Below are 17,711 nucleotides of genomic sequence, written 5' to 3' on the forward strand. Positions count from 1 at the left end.
CCGCCCGAGGGGAGCGGGAGCCGGTGGCGGCCGGCGGGCCGTGAGGGGAGGCGGGAGGCGGGAGGCCTTCCCCCGGCCAAGCGCCCCCGGGCCTGGGAGAGCGCCGGGCACGCAGGGCAAGGGGAAGGAGGCGGCGGCGTGAGAGAAGGCAGAGGCTGGCCCTGGGCCGTGTCTGAGCGGATGCCCTCGCGCCCTTACTGGTAGCTCTTAGCTCAAGCACGCCCAGCTCGATGATTTTGTTTCTCACACCTAGTCACGCCTTTCCTCCCCAGCTATGGTGGCCTCCCTTCACCTGGGCCTGTAGCTGAGGACAGCCAGATACGTGGACAGGCATAACCCGAGGGCAGCTGGCGGAGTGCCGGACGCTCCCCGTGGCAGCCTGCCCTGTGTGGCAGCCGGCTCTGGCCTCAGCCTCTGTGAGCCGCTCGGATAAAGGCGTTTTCCCATCCGAATGTGAAATATGCCCCTGCTTTTCGAGATAAATCATATCTTCCTAGGCAAAGGAGTTTTCAAACATCGCTGCTGATAAATGAGGGGTGTTTGAAGTCTTGTCTGTTTATTATGTGTTTGCATGGGAGATAGCGTAATGGGTTTCTGATTCATGGCTGGAGCCCTGAGTGCTACTGCAATATCATAATAAATAAAACATGTAGTTGGATGAAGTCTGAGGTTCCTTGCTTATTTCCTAATTTAAAGCATCAAGGTCACCTGGAAGGCAGTGGTATGGCTTCCAGGCTTCCCCACACTATTTCCCCCTGTACTTTCTCGTGATTCTGAGGCCACTTTGTTCAGAAACTAGGGAATTTATAGGAGGTTATGTTAGATGCAACTTCAGAATCTAAGCTGTCAAATATATAAGACATATATGATAATATTTCCCCATTTACCTAATATTCTTCAAGAGTCTCAGTAGAAAAGCATATTTTGAAACACTGGAGTTGGATGGTTATGAGGTTACAAGAAGAAAGCGCTTCAGTGTGCTGAAAGTAATTGTCTTGTCTAATGAGAGGTGAACAGAGGCATTAAGCCACAGGTACAGTGCTCAGGGGTACATATCTAACCACTCTCTGGAACTGTGTGTGGTAACGCAGCACCCATGCTGGGCCCTCTTTCCAGATTCTCATGCTGCCTGCAGCAAACAGAACTGTCTTGGCTTCTCACCTCTCTCTGATATATTTCCAGTCCCTGCTCCTTTCAATTTTTAAATTACTAGCCACACCTCAGTGCCTACCTTCCCACTCTTCGTTTTCTTTTTGAAGGAAGCTTATTAAGGACATGCTAATCAAAGGCAGTTGTGGTAAAGCTGGGAAGGAGAGGGAGGTGAAGACAAGGCACAAGTACTGTGATCAAATGAAACAGTTCTGGGGATGTTCCTTAATTAAGTAAATCTCGGTATTACTCAAGCTGCTGTTACAGTATTCTTAGGAAAGGACACGTCTTTATGAATCACCATTAATTTTCATTATCAGCTACTCTTAGTGATGTCAAAGAGCAAGCATAGCATCTTCTTTACAGCACAGTTAACAGGTGGGTATTTCCAGTTCTTTTCACATAGATACTTGTGGCAAAGGAACATGTTTGTGCTTTTTGAGACTGGCTAGACTCTGATCTCGGGCATTGTCTTCTTGGGACCAGTTGCATTATGATCACCCAAACTCACAACCCCAGAAAGGTGCTTCTTGCTTTGTGATTCACATGAAATCAGTATACATTATTAAAACACCATTGTTACAGCTGATACATGACTGTTTCCTGTGATGATGGAAAAGCCTTCTGTAACATGCAAATAAGTTTATTTAAATTTGCTAAATACTCTGGTATCTGTCTCTATGAAACTTACGCTAAATGTTAGACACAAGTATCACTCTTTTTATAAGAGAGAGCAGTGAAAGTGAGATACAAGTGTGCTCTCCTCAGCTGTCACTTTTGCTCAAGAAAGCAAGATCTCTCAGAAATACTCAGGTATTACTCTCTTGCTTTGTTTGTTCTTTCATATATAACAATCCAACAGTAGATTTAACATCGCACATATGAGTACATTTTCTGCTTGAGTTTCACCTAGGCTGCCCAATGGCTTAGCCAAAAGTGTATCTTGAGATCTTGAGCAGCTTTACATAAATATCTAATAATTTAAATGACCAAGCTCAGATAGCAGCTGCACCATTCCCCATGTTACTGAACTGTGGATGATACACGTTAAAAACTGGTAGTCAAAACTTGGCCACTGGCAAGCACTGAACGTCAGGAGATCACTCTGTCTAGATGAGGTCTCTGGATGGGAAAAATCTGCTCGGTGGAACAGAAGAGGCAAGTAGGCAGTATTGCTTAGTTCTTGAAGCATGTCAACGAGTAGAATGCAGAAAGCTGTGACTGCAATTTTTTGTTTTCTAAGCGAGGTTGGTTGATTCATAAAGAACACTTTATTGAAAGGGGCTGGTGGGATCAAGTTGATACCAGACAATTAAGTTACTGGGAGCTGAAGCGGAAGAACTAGTTAGCACAGGTGCAAACATCAGAGCAGCATCGATGGTGATGTTCATTAGAGTCCTAGAGCTCCTACTTTGACAGCTGTCCTGTGCTGTAACAGTGATATTAAGATGTTGAGAACTCTTCTTTAACAATACCGTGTCTTTAATAACACTGTATTTCAAGAAGAAAAAAAAAAGACTAAAGTTATGCTTGTGGAGGCTGAATTTGTAAATTTGTGGTACCAGGAAGGCTTATTGTCATAACATTAAACTCTGTTTCCTCCACAGCTTAGTCACAAAGACCACCTGACACGTGAAAATATTTCATTTGGTGAGAGCAAAATATGTGGCTTGGATTGCTGCATTAAAAATGGAGAAAATGAAGAAAAAATACTTAAGTCCTAGAAGTAACAACAAATCCTGTTTTCAGGTAAGCAACTGAACAATATATCTTTAAATCTAGCATCATGGAGCTTTTCTTTTTTGACACATACTAGTATAGCTCAGTGACATACACAGCCTTAGTGAGGCACATTACCAAGGTCAGGTCCATGATATTTAAGTTGTCTTCCTTTAAAAATACAAATAGCTTTTATGAATGAACAGAATGTTTTGTTAAGCTGAATAAAATCTAGTGAAACCTCACTTAATATCTATATATATTTAAAATAGAGATAGATAGGTATTGCAATTAAAGGTCTCTCGTGTTCTCTCACATTATTATGTATACCAATTTACTGTTCCATAAGTTTTCCCTGCTACATTTTGGAAGGATTTTCAGCAATTCATTATAGTTGTAGAAATCCTTGTGTAGAACATGTTTTGTTGGTGTCTTGGCTCTTAGAATCCTTAACAGTGACATCTTTAATGGTGTTTGGGGTGTAGAGGCTGTGTTGGAATTAATGGTCTGTGTTGGACTGTTTCCTGTAAATTCTGGCACGTCGTTTGCCACCTGTCTGTCTGATAACAGCTACTCTGAGAAGTGCAGTTCATTTCCTTTCCTTATTTATTCTTAGGCAAAACATGATAATCTTGGATGAATTCTTTACTTAGGAGCAAAGATTATCAGAAATTTAGACACAGTATGGAAGAATAGTGTTAATAACTGTGTCCTTACATTTTAAATGCCAGTTTTCTATCAAGTCTCTGTTCATCTTTCCTAAGGGGCGTAAACAACTTTGTTCCTTAATTTTAGGAGACACCACAATGAACTTCCTTGATTTCAAATAGTTTTGTCTTGGATGGAAAACCAGAGACTCTCTTCAAGAAATGTGTAGATGTAGATCTTAGTAACATGGTTTAGTGGTGGACTTGCCAGTACTAGGTTAAAGGCTGGACTAGAGGATCTTAGAGGTCTTTTCCAACCTGAATGATTCTATGATTCCTCCACACCAAGATTATAAATTGTGTCTCATCCAATTTACATTAAATAAACTGAATTATTTTTAATTAATTACATTGGATTAAGCCAATAAGAAACGTGCACAGGATTCTGACAGAGCCACTAGTTAGTGTCTTAAAAAAAAATAGCTTCATCTACCTACCCGTCCTTGAAGGATCATTCCTGCAGTCTCAGAAACACAGCTTTTATCATGAAGCATCATGGGAGCGCCAATCTGCAGATGTATCTTGCATAGAGAAAATAGCTACAATTTTTGAAAAAGTATAGCTCTTATAGCTCTTTCAAGACAATTCTTACCTGGTGACTGTCAGTGTATCCATTCAGTGCACGGAGATACCACCTTTATTTATGTTACAAGTCATCTTTATTTGGCCTGCAACATTTTTAATGGTATTTAACTAAGGTGTAGCGCCAATCTGAAAGACTGGATTTGCATATGTAAACTGCGTAATAGTGTTCACAAAGCAGTATCTGCTATGCCATTGCTGTCTGGGGAAACAAATCAAAATTTGATACTGAAATCTGATTCCCCAGCAAATGTGGTGAGACACATAAGGGAGACTTGCTTTAAGTTCAGTCCTTTGGACTATGCATGTTCAAGAGCTTCTCAAGAGCTGGATCAGGAATCCTCCTTTAAAGAAAAAATCTCCAGTTTATGGCTTTCCTGTAGAACATGGAATTTTGTTATTGGTTAAAATGAACCAATAACATTTCCTGAACTCTTTCCTGATTTCAAGCTATACTAATTTATGGTTGCTGGGCAATGATATTTGCAAATATATTGTACTTGTTCATTATAAAAATGATGACTTGTTCCATATACCTGTACGTCTTTCTTGGTTCCATAAGGACAATAGTTTCTTTGGCAGAAACATCCTGTTCAGAGTGTTACAATAAAAGGCTGTAAAACTGTTTGCTCTTAAATTGTTTGCCTTCATGACCCTTAAACTTTCTGCCAGCTTCTGACTGTGCATGCAAGTAAGAGCTTTGTACTATTTGTTCTTCGTGTTGCTTTCACAAAATATGTTTGTTGGCTGTACTGCAGCATGGTAGCTCCCAATTAGCTTTTTCCTTCTCTCTCACTCTCTTTTTTTTTTTTTTTTCCCACCACATAAACTACATCATTACTTTCAGTCAGGGATCTAATGAAAAATATCTAAAAAAGAAATCAGAAATCTTCAACTATGCAAATTTCTTCAAGCATTAGGATAGTAGCATTTGGAAATCTCTGGAAAACAAACAAAGAAGCACCGAATTGCCTCTAACCAGATGAAAAGTTACATTATTGTGAGATCACACAGGCAAAAGAAAGTGAGACGTGCAAATCCGGCAGCTGCCTCTTGTGCCAAGAACTGGTGAATCCCATTAGGGCACGGCAGCTAGAAAAGGCTGCTTCTTGCCAGTGGTGTCACGTGCACTTCTGCAGAATTTTACATCCCTAATCTGGTCTTTAACTGATGACTGTAATTAGAAGCACTAGCATACAACTTTGGTAGCAGGCATAGCACCCTCTTAACAGATTGGGAGATCATTCCTGTGCTGAGGACTGGGCTTCCAGACAGATTGCAGAATCACAGAATCACAGAATTATCTAGGTTGGAAGAGACCTCCAAGATCACCTAGTCCAACCTCTGACCTAACACGAACAAGTCCTCCACTAAACCATATCACTAAGTTCTACATCTAAACATCTTTTAAAGACCTCCAGGGATGGTGACTCAACCACTTCCCTGGGCAGCCCATTCCAATGCCTAACAACCCTTTCAGTAAAGAAGTTTTTCCTAATATCCAACCTAAACCTCCCCTGGTGCAACTTTAGCCCATTCTCCCTCGTCCTGTCACCAGGCACGTGGGAGAACAGACCAACCCCCACCTTGCTACAGCCTCCTTTAAGGTATCTAGATTATTTTCATTCCAATGGTTGTGAGGAATACACTGTCCATCATCGCCATCTCGGGCTGGCTTTTAAAATAACACAAAGGCTGTAAGTTCACAAATAATCAGGTCATTTTATCTGCTTTTCTCGTAAGATAAAAGAGAATTAAGCATCCTCCTCCATTAAGGAACTGTTAATTAAGCTCAGCAACTGTTCCAGGCAGCAGTGAGCAAAGATTTGTACTAGTAGGTCTAACGCTCCCATTTTGGTGCTTTTTTTCAAGCAAAGCTCCTTTTTCAGTGTTTCTACAATCTTGAAGAAGAACCTATTGCCTTTATTTATTTATTTTTTTAACATAGTGCTAACTTCTAAAGCTAATGTGAATAGAATTGATTTAAAACCCAGACTATGCATATATAATCTCTGCACAAGTAGAAGAGTAGCATTATTTCTAAAGTTTAACTTGGCTTATATGCATTAGCCACAGTAATGCTCTGAGAGATTTCATTTCAAAAAAGAAGAAAAATATAAATATCATTTTAGACCTGCAAAAGGAAAGCTATTCTCATTGTAGATCATCCTAAGAGGAAAGCAAAAGGTTAATGAGAGAGCCTCCTTTCAGGCTGTTTTTCAGATGTGCACAGGAACAAGCCAAAGATGAGCTATATTGTTTCTTGATCAATAGCAATGAATTAAACCTAAAAACTCATAATTTATTCCCTCTGTGGAATACAAAGAACACAGTTATTAGAACTGTGTCTTCATGCTGTATTATGCTGCAGCTTGGTAGTATCTGAAAAAATAACTCTCTTATACATAGACTTAGATCCGCTTTGACTTCATCCATGTCGGGAGTTCATAAAACGTGGTTTTTGTTTGTTTGTTTGTTTGTTCATTTAACATTTGTGAAATGTCTCTTTTACTGGTATGGTTTTCCAAAAACATTGATGACTGCTACAACTGCACTATATTGTGGATTTCAATATGCCTGAGCAATGCTTTCACAGAAATGAGCTGTCTTTGAACCAAAGGTAGAGTTTAGCCAGCAGAGTATCTGTTGGAATGATCTCTTTCATGAGTCCTGATACTTTGCAATTCTGGAATGCTTTCTGTTTGAAGACCTCAGAATGGTATGTAAATTAATTCAGCAGCATAGAAATGCATTGGAGAAGATAATTATTTTATATTTATTCTCTGCTTTTTTTTTTCTTCACAGATGAGTAGACTCCTTGAAGAGAACTGTCTGATTTGTGTGAGATCACAAAAGGAATCTGTGCAACTGGCAACACTAAAAAGAGTAGGTTGCCCAACTCCTGAATCTAGAGAGAATGCAAGAAAATGAAGATTGGGGCAGTCTCCACTAATCAGGAGTTTTGTGGGACTTCTGCAAGCGCGGGGCATGGCATTTGTCAGATGCATAGTGCTTCATGCTAGGGATGACCCAAAATTCCTGGGAGGGAGCAATGAGAGGGAGATGCAGCAGAAGGCAAATGATGGAAATGATTTTTAAGAGGAGGTTGGAGAACTGCCTGTGATTTTCACAGCTGGTTGTACTGAGCTGTACCGAACCACTTCCAGCATAGCCTTGATTATAGCATTGTTAATTCCAGCATATCAACTGAAGGGTTCCCTCCTGAGATCTGTGTGGGGGCTGGATCTTTGCTGCCTGGATCTCATCTGCTCTGCAGAGGTGGTAACTCCCTGTTTCTTTAGCAGCTCTGTTCTTTCTCAGGAGCTTGGAAGAGGCCAGGGCTCATCTTGAAGGATATGGCAGACAGGGGACGTGTAAGGAAAGCTACAAAAACTTGGTGCTATAAGGATGTCATTGTATTTATTGCAGTAGGAATCTCTTCAGTGGTTGGGCTAAAAGGATAACTGAGGCACCTGAGGCTCCTTCTGCTTACATACTTCCTTTTCAAAACCGTGAAGGTTGCTATTCTCAGTTCTGATTTTTTTAATATTAGGCTGGTAGCTTCTGATTGCAATGCTAGTATGAGGATATATCTCACAATTTTAACGGGAGATGTTCATATTTAATGTCTGTAGTGTGACCTGATAATACCTAAGGAAACTGTCACCATTAAAATTAAAGGACACTGGTAGCTCCAAGTTTCTCCTTAGTGAGAGCTGTTAATTTAAATACAAGTAAACGGGAAGAAAGCAGGCTGATTTTACATTTAGTTTACCCACATATTGATTTAATCAAGGATCAGTTCATGCACAGAAGCAACTTTATGTTGCCAACACTATGTAATGCAGTCACAGAAAAAATGTGTAATGAAAATACCATGTACTTTGAAGGCTTGCACACAAATGTAAATAGGAGTAGTTCTTAAAGGTTTATGGAAGATAGAGCAGCACATGTGTAAAGGCACATGTCTGGAGCAAAAAAACAATTGTCCTGCAGCACCAGTGTCCCTCCAAAAAGATGCATTACAGCACAGACTTGAGAGAAGACAAAAAGGTTGCAGAAATTTAAAATTCCAGCATGCTGGCTGCCAATGGGAGTGAACTAAATGCAACACTCCGTGTCATGTATATCTGCTCTACTGAGGACTGCAAATTCCATTATAAGGTCATACATCTCACTTTTTGGCAATGTCCTTTCATCACAGAGAATGGTAACTGCTACAGGCTGCCTCATGTTTCACTGGAGTATTTGTAGTGTTGTTACCTGGCCAAACACATTGCAGTGAAATGATCAGTTTATTTCTTTAAATATATAATTTTATATAAATATATAAGTACATTTATATATGACATACTGCTGTTCTTAGGTGTTGTATATTAGCATACCAGCATGCTCAGGAGAGGAATTTAATTAATTCAGTCTTTATTAAGAAGAAATACCACATTATGACCTTCATGTTAAGGACTGTTATGTTATTATCATACCTAAGATTAAGTGTTTGCAATGTGATGGTATAAAAATGTGTCTGGTGCCAAGATAATTATTGATGTGTGATAGCTATGTATATCTTGTTCCAGCTTTAAAGCTCATCAGCCATCCCAGCCTGGCAACGTCAAGTTTCTACTCCTGTGATAGCTGAAAGCATGTTTACCTTTGAACTCTGCCGGACCAAGAACTGGCCTCTTGGGTAATTGCGTGAAATAATAGACTTTAGTAACACTTACTTCACCCATCCGATCAGTCTTACACATTGATTTTAGCCAATTTACTAAAGTAATTGCAGCATGATTTACATTTTTAATTATCTTGTAAGTATCTAATATTAGAAAGGAAAAGATATATATTTAGGAAAAGGAGAGAAAGTTATTAGTGTTTTTCTACCAGCAGTCTTCAGATAATGCATGGAGACCAAACATAACATACAGCCTCTCCAAAATATACAGTGTGTATTCAGCCTTTGTGAATTCTAGTGGTCACTACAGCAAACAAGGCAGATGCTCATTTTATATCAGTCCACAGAGACATTTTCACTTTGTATGGTTGGGGCCTGAATTCCAAAGAGAAACTGAGAATGTTCTCTTGTTTTTCTCCAAAGAAGTTAATGAAGATCATGTATCTTCATCTATTAATTTTTGTCTCTTGTTCATTTCTCTTGTTTTGTCTTGTTCATTTATGGTCTGTCTTCTGAATGTTCTTCAGAAATTTTCATTGTCTTCTTTTATGTCACTTGGCAAAAAGCAAAGTGATATATTACAAATTCTCTGTTAAAGATATCCAGTGGCTTTACTGTTGTAGTACTTTTATGGGATGTCTTTTCCTTTCGCTTACAAATGACAGCAAGAATGAGATGTGAAAATGTGCTTGATAGGAAAAGGGAAGTGGCGTAACTATAAGTTGCAGCCACAATGTATAGAAGGAAAACACATTTCAAATCTTTAAGTGAAAGTTCGATCTCTTTCAGTTTTGTAATCGTTCCCTTTTTATGAGCTGATCAGGATTATGCCCTGTCATTACTTGGAATTCTACTATACTGTATAGTATATTATATTTTATACAGTAACCACAGTTACTTTTCTTAAAGTTTTCCCCACTGTAGTTTCTGATCCCATAACCATGATTAATGACTGTAGTCTCAAAATGACTCAGATTTATAGACTCATTTTACATTTTAAGCAACTGAGGCTTAACAAAGCTAAGCCATTGGTTTAAATCACAAGGGAATTACATAGCAAAATTATGAATTAAATTCAGATTACCCAATTCCTCTATCAACACCTTCACCATACAACTATTGTTCTGTTGTGAAGAAGAATAAAGCAAATGACTCATGCATGCATGCTTCTTTTTCTCTTCTGTGTAACTATAACCAGAAGAGCACCACCTTAAAATCTGAATAACTCAGCCTGATCTTAAGGAGGAAATACCCAGAAATCAGTTTGGCTAAGATTAAAAACCTGAGATTTTTTTAAAGTCATCAGTGAAGGCTGATGGCCAAAATAACTGGCTACCTGCAGGTATTGTGCAGTATTCCTAGCCACCACTTTGAAAAATAAAACATTGGGACTGGGAAAGTGTATGTTTGGTGAAAGAATCCTGGTAACAGCAGGATCGTAGCAAAAAGGCTGGGGGAGGAGGGAAAGAAAGAAACATTCTGAAGCTTTCCAGGATTTCTGCATTAAACAAACAAACAAAAACAGACAACAAACTGGAATGGACGTGGTATTATTTGACATTTTGTGGTGTTTTTCCTTTTTCAGATGCAGTCCTTATATCACTTTCCTTTACCCTTCTCCACCTACAGACTCAATTCATCTTCATCCTAAAATTAACTCTCTTCATGAATTTGACTTTGCCAGTTCTGACTCCACCTTAGCTTAGGACTTGTTTAGCTCATCGTGGTCCCCAGTCATTTTCTCCAGTCTCCCTTTACGTTCCCAGGCACACATCTAGGTCTGCTGCCTGAAAACCCTTCATTTATTGTCGAACTTCTTGTCACCTCTCACTTCTGAACGCTCTCTGCTTGCTCCCAAGCTCATTGTTTTCTCCCTCCCTTACCCAGAATTTAGGTTAGAGAAGCAGGTGGTGAAGTGGTGAAGTGAGATCCATTCCTTCACAAACCCCCTGACAGATGCAGAAACACTTGCTTTCATATCTCAGACCACTGGTACACTGTGCATGCAGCTGCTGCTGTATCCAAAGGAACAGGAGATCAGACAGCAAGAGAACTATTCCTAGATATGGAAAACATGTCCTGAGTTTATGTGGCAGAAGAAAGTCAGCTCTGCACAGAGTCCTGCCTACTTAGCCTTTGCCTCCTCTCAGTGCTGTGGTACTAGAAATACTGGATGAGAATCAGGTGTGCTGCAGATTTCAGGGACTACAGCAACTCTGGTACACCACCAAAAGGAGTTGCAAGGCACAAAGTGAAGACAGAAACAGACCTGTAGGATTGCCTGCCCCACAGCAACTTGTCTCCAAGTTTTGTGATGTTAGGCACAGCATCGCCATGAGCTTTTGGATAGGTGCTTCACTATCTTGGGGTTATAAGTTTGGTGGTGGATATATGATTCAAATGGATAAAATACAGAAAATGAGCTACAGAGGAAGACATACCAGCTGCAGCTGTACTCACTTTCTGTTCAGGAGAATGGGAAAGGATAAGAATATGAGCTGTTCCATGAAGGGATCCATCTCTTGCTGCTGTACAGGACTGCAGGTTCTCCTGCAGTGGAGATAATCTACAACAGTTTATTGCACAGCCCACTGGATTACTTGGAATGTCTTTTTATTCTCCAGGAGCAGATCCGAAAACAGCAGTAAAGGAACAGTTTTGAGAGATTTGATAGGACAAGCACATCAGCCCACACCTCCAGTAGACATGGAGTTATAGGGTTCTGCAAATTAGGGTGAAAAAAAGGACCAAAGGGGATGTATTCTACGCGAAATCTCTGTGAGTCCATTCATAAGGAAGAGGTTATTTTCACAAGGATCTGGATCTGCTTCTAACAGAAAATCGGAATATGATAAACGTGTTCCTTCATTATATGTTACCAACATTGCTGTAGTTCTGCAAATCCAGCTGAAGAAATAAGCTACTGGGAAGAGTAACCCCAGTGGTTTTTATTCCCCCCTGTGTTGCGCCAAGGCAATTGTTTGCTGGGACATGCTGTAACGTAGGATAAGGAAATTACCTAGGCCAAGAAACAAGTTTTTTTAGGGAGATTTTTCTGTTTTTCAACCTGAGTTATTTCAGAGATAGAGTTTGCAGGGGTATGGACAGCTGACTGGCATTTCTTGCACCTACTTTTGCCACTACAGCTGGCACACAAGGGGATCCAATGTGAGGAGAGCAGTACTGCGTGCAGTGTAGCCCTAGGTGTCACTGACCTGATATTTAAGAAGACCAGTAGAAGGCAGAGGCAGTGCCTTATCATAAAGCAGCTGGTTGTATTTGTTTTGTACGTTGTATGGCAAAATGAGTAAAAAGTAATGGCGGCTAGATGAATACAGAACTGCTAGTCACTAAATCCTTCAATAGAAGGGGGCATGTGTTGAAACTAGTAAGAAGCAGTTAAAACTAAAGAAAGTACTTCTTGTAAAGAGTGTAACAAATGTCTGGAATTGGTATCCACAGGAGGTGATGAAGGTAAATAGTAAGTGCAAATCTCAAATGGAATTAGACAAATTGATGGATGAATTTGCATTTCCTGTTGTCACTGTTGGAGGTAGAAACCTGGTCTAAGGAAATTCCTTATACCACTTATATAAGTAGGCCTGGGGTAGCTAAATATATATCTCAGATACATGGATTTGCTTTAGTTTTTAGTACAGTGCTCAATAGAATCTGATCAGAATACCATAGCAATAAAAACAAGATTAAAAATTGTTAGGGGTACTGGGCAACAAAATACAGCCAGGTACAAAGATAACCATTTGAAATACATACTGAAGAAAAAGTTATTCGTTCACGACCCAGCACTTTTGGTATCAGATAGAATCTGTGCCTAAGAGAGTCAAGCAGCATTCCTGCTCTGATTTTCAGAGTACTTGGGAAGTGTGGAAATGAGCGGTTTTGAGAACCCTGTACAGAGATCTCTGGAGATTGAAGTCCAGAGAAAGGTAGGTGCTGTACAGATGCATTTGCCTGGTGGTTCCATATAACCCTTTTTATCTCTATGAAGATATCTGCAGTTAGACTAGGTACAACTTGGTGTTTTGTCATTTTTTTTTATTGATCAACAAGCCTTATGTTCTTAAACAATCCTGATGTAGCAGTGATTAACCCTGAACCCATCCTCATCTGTGGTGTTCCCCAGTGACCCAATCTACCACAAACACGTCACTCATTCTTTTCTCTGGAAACGATAGTAAGATATTTGGAGAGACAAGAGCCCTCTTTTAAAGATATAAGATTGGACAGCTTGTATTATTTTTAAAATTTGGGGTCAAATTCCTTTCTGGCTCAGTACGTTTGCAGCATATTGATTTTGCCGAAGTTACATAAGGCATAAAAACAGCCCTTTGTTACCAAAAGCAGTACAGCTGTTTCCAGGACCATGAGTCATGTGTATGACTTCTCTTTTTAACTTCCCACTGGCTTTTTAAAAATATACTTTAAATCAGTTTTGCTTTTCGACATTGAAGAGAAACAGCAATAAATTCTTTCAAGAACTGGAGATTTGGCCAAAGCATTAAGTTTTCATGTGCTAAGAACGCAAAGTCGTTTTAAACCCTGACATTTACACAATGCTATAGAATATGAGAGAAGTATATATGATTGCATATATCTAAAATTCAGATTGGAGGTACTAGGGGTATCTTATTTAATCAATGGTGGAACACAGCTACTGAGTCGCTGCTGAAGTTATTTTAGATAAGCAAGCAGTCTAGACCATGTCGGACCAAGATAGCATCAGACTGGTTAAAATGTTGGTTGCTGAAATACCTTGTAAAAGTGAATTAATGTTAGCAGCAGTGGAAAAAATATGAGAAGTTTAGGCTACAGTCCCACTCTAGTGGCAATGTATTCATATATCGTTAATTAACTATTAAAGCTTAGTAAGGTGGGTAGTCTGAAAAAATAATAAACACAGATAAAGGGGAATACTGCAATGCTCACTGAAGTATATTGTATAATCCTGTCTGGATTAATGAGACAACCCCTGATGATTTACCCTAGCTTTTCCTTGTCCTCTTTCTATAGTACTTCAAACAGAGTTTTAACAACCTGGCCTTAGTACCACAACAATGTGAGAGTGTTTGCTTCTGAAGCTTGTTTCATTTTGCTCCAACTTTTGTACCAGGGATCTAACCTGAGCTAAGTGCTACTGGCATGTACCTCCAAATTAATCATGCTCTTCTGAAGTAATATCATCCCATTCTTCTGTGTCCATGGGATTGCATACAGGGGCTCATTTCAACAAAACTGTGGCCCCAGCCTTTGTTTGATGCCGAAAGATTCTCCAGTTGTACAAAGAAGCTGCGGTCATAGAATAGAATCATAGAATCATTAAGGTTGGAAAAGACCTCTAAGTTCATCTAGTCCTTGTTAGTGTTAGGTCAGAGGTTGGACTAGGTGATCTTGGAGGTCTCTTCCAACCTAGATGATTCTGTGATTCTGAGATTCTGTGGTCTTCTACAGTCTCCTGTTTCTTATAAAAGTAACAGGGAAAGAGTGAGGCAGAAGCCTGTTTAAAAAAAAAAAAAAAAGAAAAACCTTGTTCCTTGTCAGACGTGACTACACTTTAAAATGTTCACATCCATGTCATTTAATACTCATGACTGCATGATTTGCCACAAAAATGCAGATGCTGGTGGAGGAAAGAGAGAACACGGCGATCTGCAGACAGTTATCTAAACACGTGCATGTGTGTAGCCCCGTAATGATCCAGAGCTGTCCGGCACGTGTATGTCGCCTGGTTTGCTACAACACTATCTCCCCTGTGCCACAACGCTGAGCCAGAGCAGTGCATTATACACACAAAGAAAACAACATGTGGATAAACTATGTGGTTTGCCCCAAGTCACCTGGCAGCCTGTGCCAGATCTGGGGATTTTATGAGTTTATTTTATGGATTGCAGTCCAGCCTATTTACCACAAGGCTCACGAAGCAAGGAATTTATGACACCTCTGCTCAATCCAACCCACTGTTTAACACAGTCACTGCAATGCTTTGGCTCCCCTAGTTCTGCACAAGCACCCAGATACCTGACTCACCTCTCAAGGGCACTACTGAGAATTAGGTAAAGCATACAAACCGGCCTGAAGATTAAAAACACACCAGTTCTCAGTACTATATGGAATGGTGGCTTTCCAGTGTTTTAGGTTACATTTGGTAAAGTTACTTCACCTGCACATCTAAAATTAATTCATGTATTTGCGCTCATCTCTCTAAGGCTTTTGGTCTGTTTTATGAGATGAAAATAACAGCATGAATTTTCCTGACTGCTGTGTTCAAGACCAAATGTAAAAACTCAGTGAAGAATTAATGAGTGAAATCTCCAAATGCTATTACTGAGTCATGCATCTTGCACACTTGCATAAATTTCAGGAAATTAGAGAAATTTCCAAACGATATTACACTTGTGCATCTTGCACACTTGCATAAATTTCAACAGATGAGTGATTTTTAGTAAAAATAATGTCAGAGACACGACCATGCACTAATGGCTGAGATATTACTCGATAGTTCTCGTATATGTTATGAACCTCGTTTGTTTGCTTCAAAGGTTTTCAGTTCTGTGTTTGAAGTCTGGCAAGAAGCTCACAAGAAAAAGCTGATGCAAGGCTTTTGTGATGGATCGTTTGAAAGCACAAGTCAGTGGATCTGCTGCATACCACCACCACAATTACAGGCAATTAGTTATTCATTTAATAGCACAGCTACTAGGTTTTAAGTCAAATTGTACCAATGCACCCAGAAATGCATATCACACAAACACCATTTCTTTTTCTCTGTCTGGGTACATATATATACACGCATGTACACACCCGTGTCAGTTGTACAGAGACATACATTAGTGTGTAGGCGGGAAGTATGCATAAGCTACTTTTTTCCCATTCCTTGGGCACAAGCCTGTGAATAAGCACATGTACGAGTTGGTGCAGGATCAGGCCCTGGGTCTGCCTTTTCAAAAGCAATGCTGCTGCTTAGCAACCACTTTCTGCCCAGATGAAAGCAGCAACCTTGCAAATCAGAAGCAAGTATGTAGGTCCATGCAAAGGCCAAGTGAAATAAAGCGGTATCCCTTACCCTAACTCAGCCTGCTCCTCTTTTGTCATGGTAAAAATTTCCAGGAAGAAGAAGAGGCAGTATAGGGCAAAGAACTTTAAAGGAGGGATTTAAATTAAAAAAAAAAAAAAAAGAAAAAGAAAAAAAAATGATGCATGGAGAGTTTTCAGCCACTATGGAAAATAAAAGCAGACATCCAGATGAGGTAAAAATAAATTAATTTGCACTTTTAAAGCCAAAAACTAAAGTGGATTTTTTCTTTCTCTTTAGAGTACAAATATCTGTTCTTTTTCCCATAAAACTTAATGTGGAATGGACAGGACATGGAATTACTTTTGATGTCTTTACAGTTATTTGTATCCATGTCAGTCAGACATACTCATGCACTGAAATTTCATTAATGCTTAAGGCTTCAAAAAGAGAGCCACAATCACTAGGCTGCAGAGCTAGTGCTCTTCAGTTTGCTCACTGACATACTAGGTGCTCACTGGCAAACTGCTAGCAGTCAAATTTGCAAAGATTGTTGGATTTCCAGAAATGCAGCTGGCACCCAGACATCACATTTTCAAATGAAGATCTGATGAAAAAAAATGAGGTGCATAAATCTCAGGGCAACTAGATGCCTAATCTATTAAGGTACTTTTGAAAATCCCATTAGACATCTAAATATCTTTGGAAAATCTGGTGCTCTGAGGTTGAGCAAAATCCCCTTGAAATCTTTGGGTGTCACTCCACAAACAAAAAAGAAGGTTTTGCATTAGGCTGTTGTATTTTACCAGTTTTGTATCTCTCAACAGCAAATACTAATCCTACAGCTGCTGCGTGGAAGTGGTGTGCCTACCCTTGATTATCAGCTCAAACCAGAGAGAACAGCGAGATACGTAACCAGGTAATTTCTTACTCTACGTTAGTTTATATGATATAGAAATAACGTGAGTCCTTGAACATAAGTGGCTACAGAAGAGTGGATGAGCCTCTTGGTTTGTGATCTGTGGGATGGAGAGCTTGCAGGGAAGAGGTCTCAGCCACCTTTTCTCAAAGTGATGCCTGAGCACCCCAGCCTGGCACAGGCTGACTCCCGTTACACACGCAGCTGTTTCTCCACTTTCATTCACCACCCCACTTACGTGTCATCCCCTGTATGGAGAAAATCCCTGGTTCTGATCTGATCACCTATGAATGCGTACTACCCATACTTATATATCATTTTCAGTGTCTGTTTTGTAATGTGGAAGTTTAAAGCCTGCAGAAAAAAAAGTTTCATTGTACAAATGCTCCCCCTTCACATCCTGTTTCCCGATCAGGCTGTAGAGTAGATCTGTATGTGTCTCTGTATTCATCTCTCTCTATTTCTCTAACTGCAGCACACAATCATGGCCCAATACCTGTCTAAAGAAGCAGAATTTCTGCCCAGATGATGAATGAGACAGAAAAGCCCCACTGTTTTCTACATCTCTTCATCGAGAGATGCTGGGGTGAAGAGACTAACCCCTGTGTCTCTTCCAACAGAAAAGGCTGCTGCTTAAGCATGTGAAAAATACAGAGGCCTGATGATATTTTCAAAAGCACCTGAAGCTTTTCATTTTCTTCAGGACTTAGGTACTGCCAAAAAACTAGTATTGGGGATTTAATGTTAAAGAAAACCAAATTTGAATGCTAAAACTGTGGCCTTACTTTGAAAATCCAATCAGCAGGGAGTGGATTATTTTGCTATACCATTCCAGTAACAAATAAAAAAATAAAAATAAAAATATAAAAATAAAATCATTTTAGAATGCCACAGAATGCCTCAGTGCTGATTTTTTTATCGTTTGGTCACGGG

General features: G+C 39.7%; 1 long non-coding RNA gene across 3 annotated transcripts; it reads left to right on the plus strand.

Moving 5' to 3' along the window:
* Positions 1-8: 8 nt before the first annotated feature.
* On the plus strand, positions 9-17,699 carry LOC308199007. 3 transcript variants are annotated; one of them, XR_013954324.1, is made up of 7 exons: positions 9-1,527; positions 2,757-2,898; positions 6,963-7,043; positions 8,735-8,844; positions 15,387-15,474; positions 16,687-16,778; positions 17,254-17,699. It is a non-coding gene; the product is annotated as an uncharacterized lncRNA (long non-coding RNA). The 3 variants fall into 3 exon arrangements; XR_013954325.1 differs by having other exon boundaries at positions 9-2,898; positions 17,254-17,696; XR_013954326.1 differs by lacking the exons at positions 9-1,527; positions 2,757-2,898; positions 6,963-7,043; positions 8,735-8,844 and adding an exon at positions 11,837-12,776 and having other exon boundaries at positions 17,254-17,689.
* The last annotated feature ends 12 nt before the right edge of the window (positions 17,700-17,711 follow it).

The sequence above is a fragment of the Anser brachyrhynchus genome (genome assembly GCF_964034855.1).
Source record: "Anser brachyrhynchus genome assembly, chromosome: 8".
In the NCBI taxonomy this organism is placed as follows: Eukaryota; Metazoa; Chordata; class Aves; order Anseriformes; family Anatidae; genus Anser; species Anser brachyrhynchus.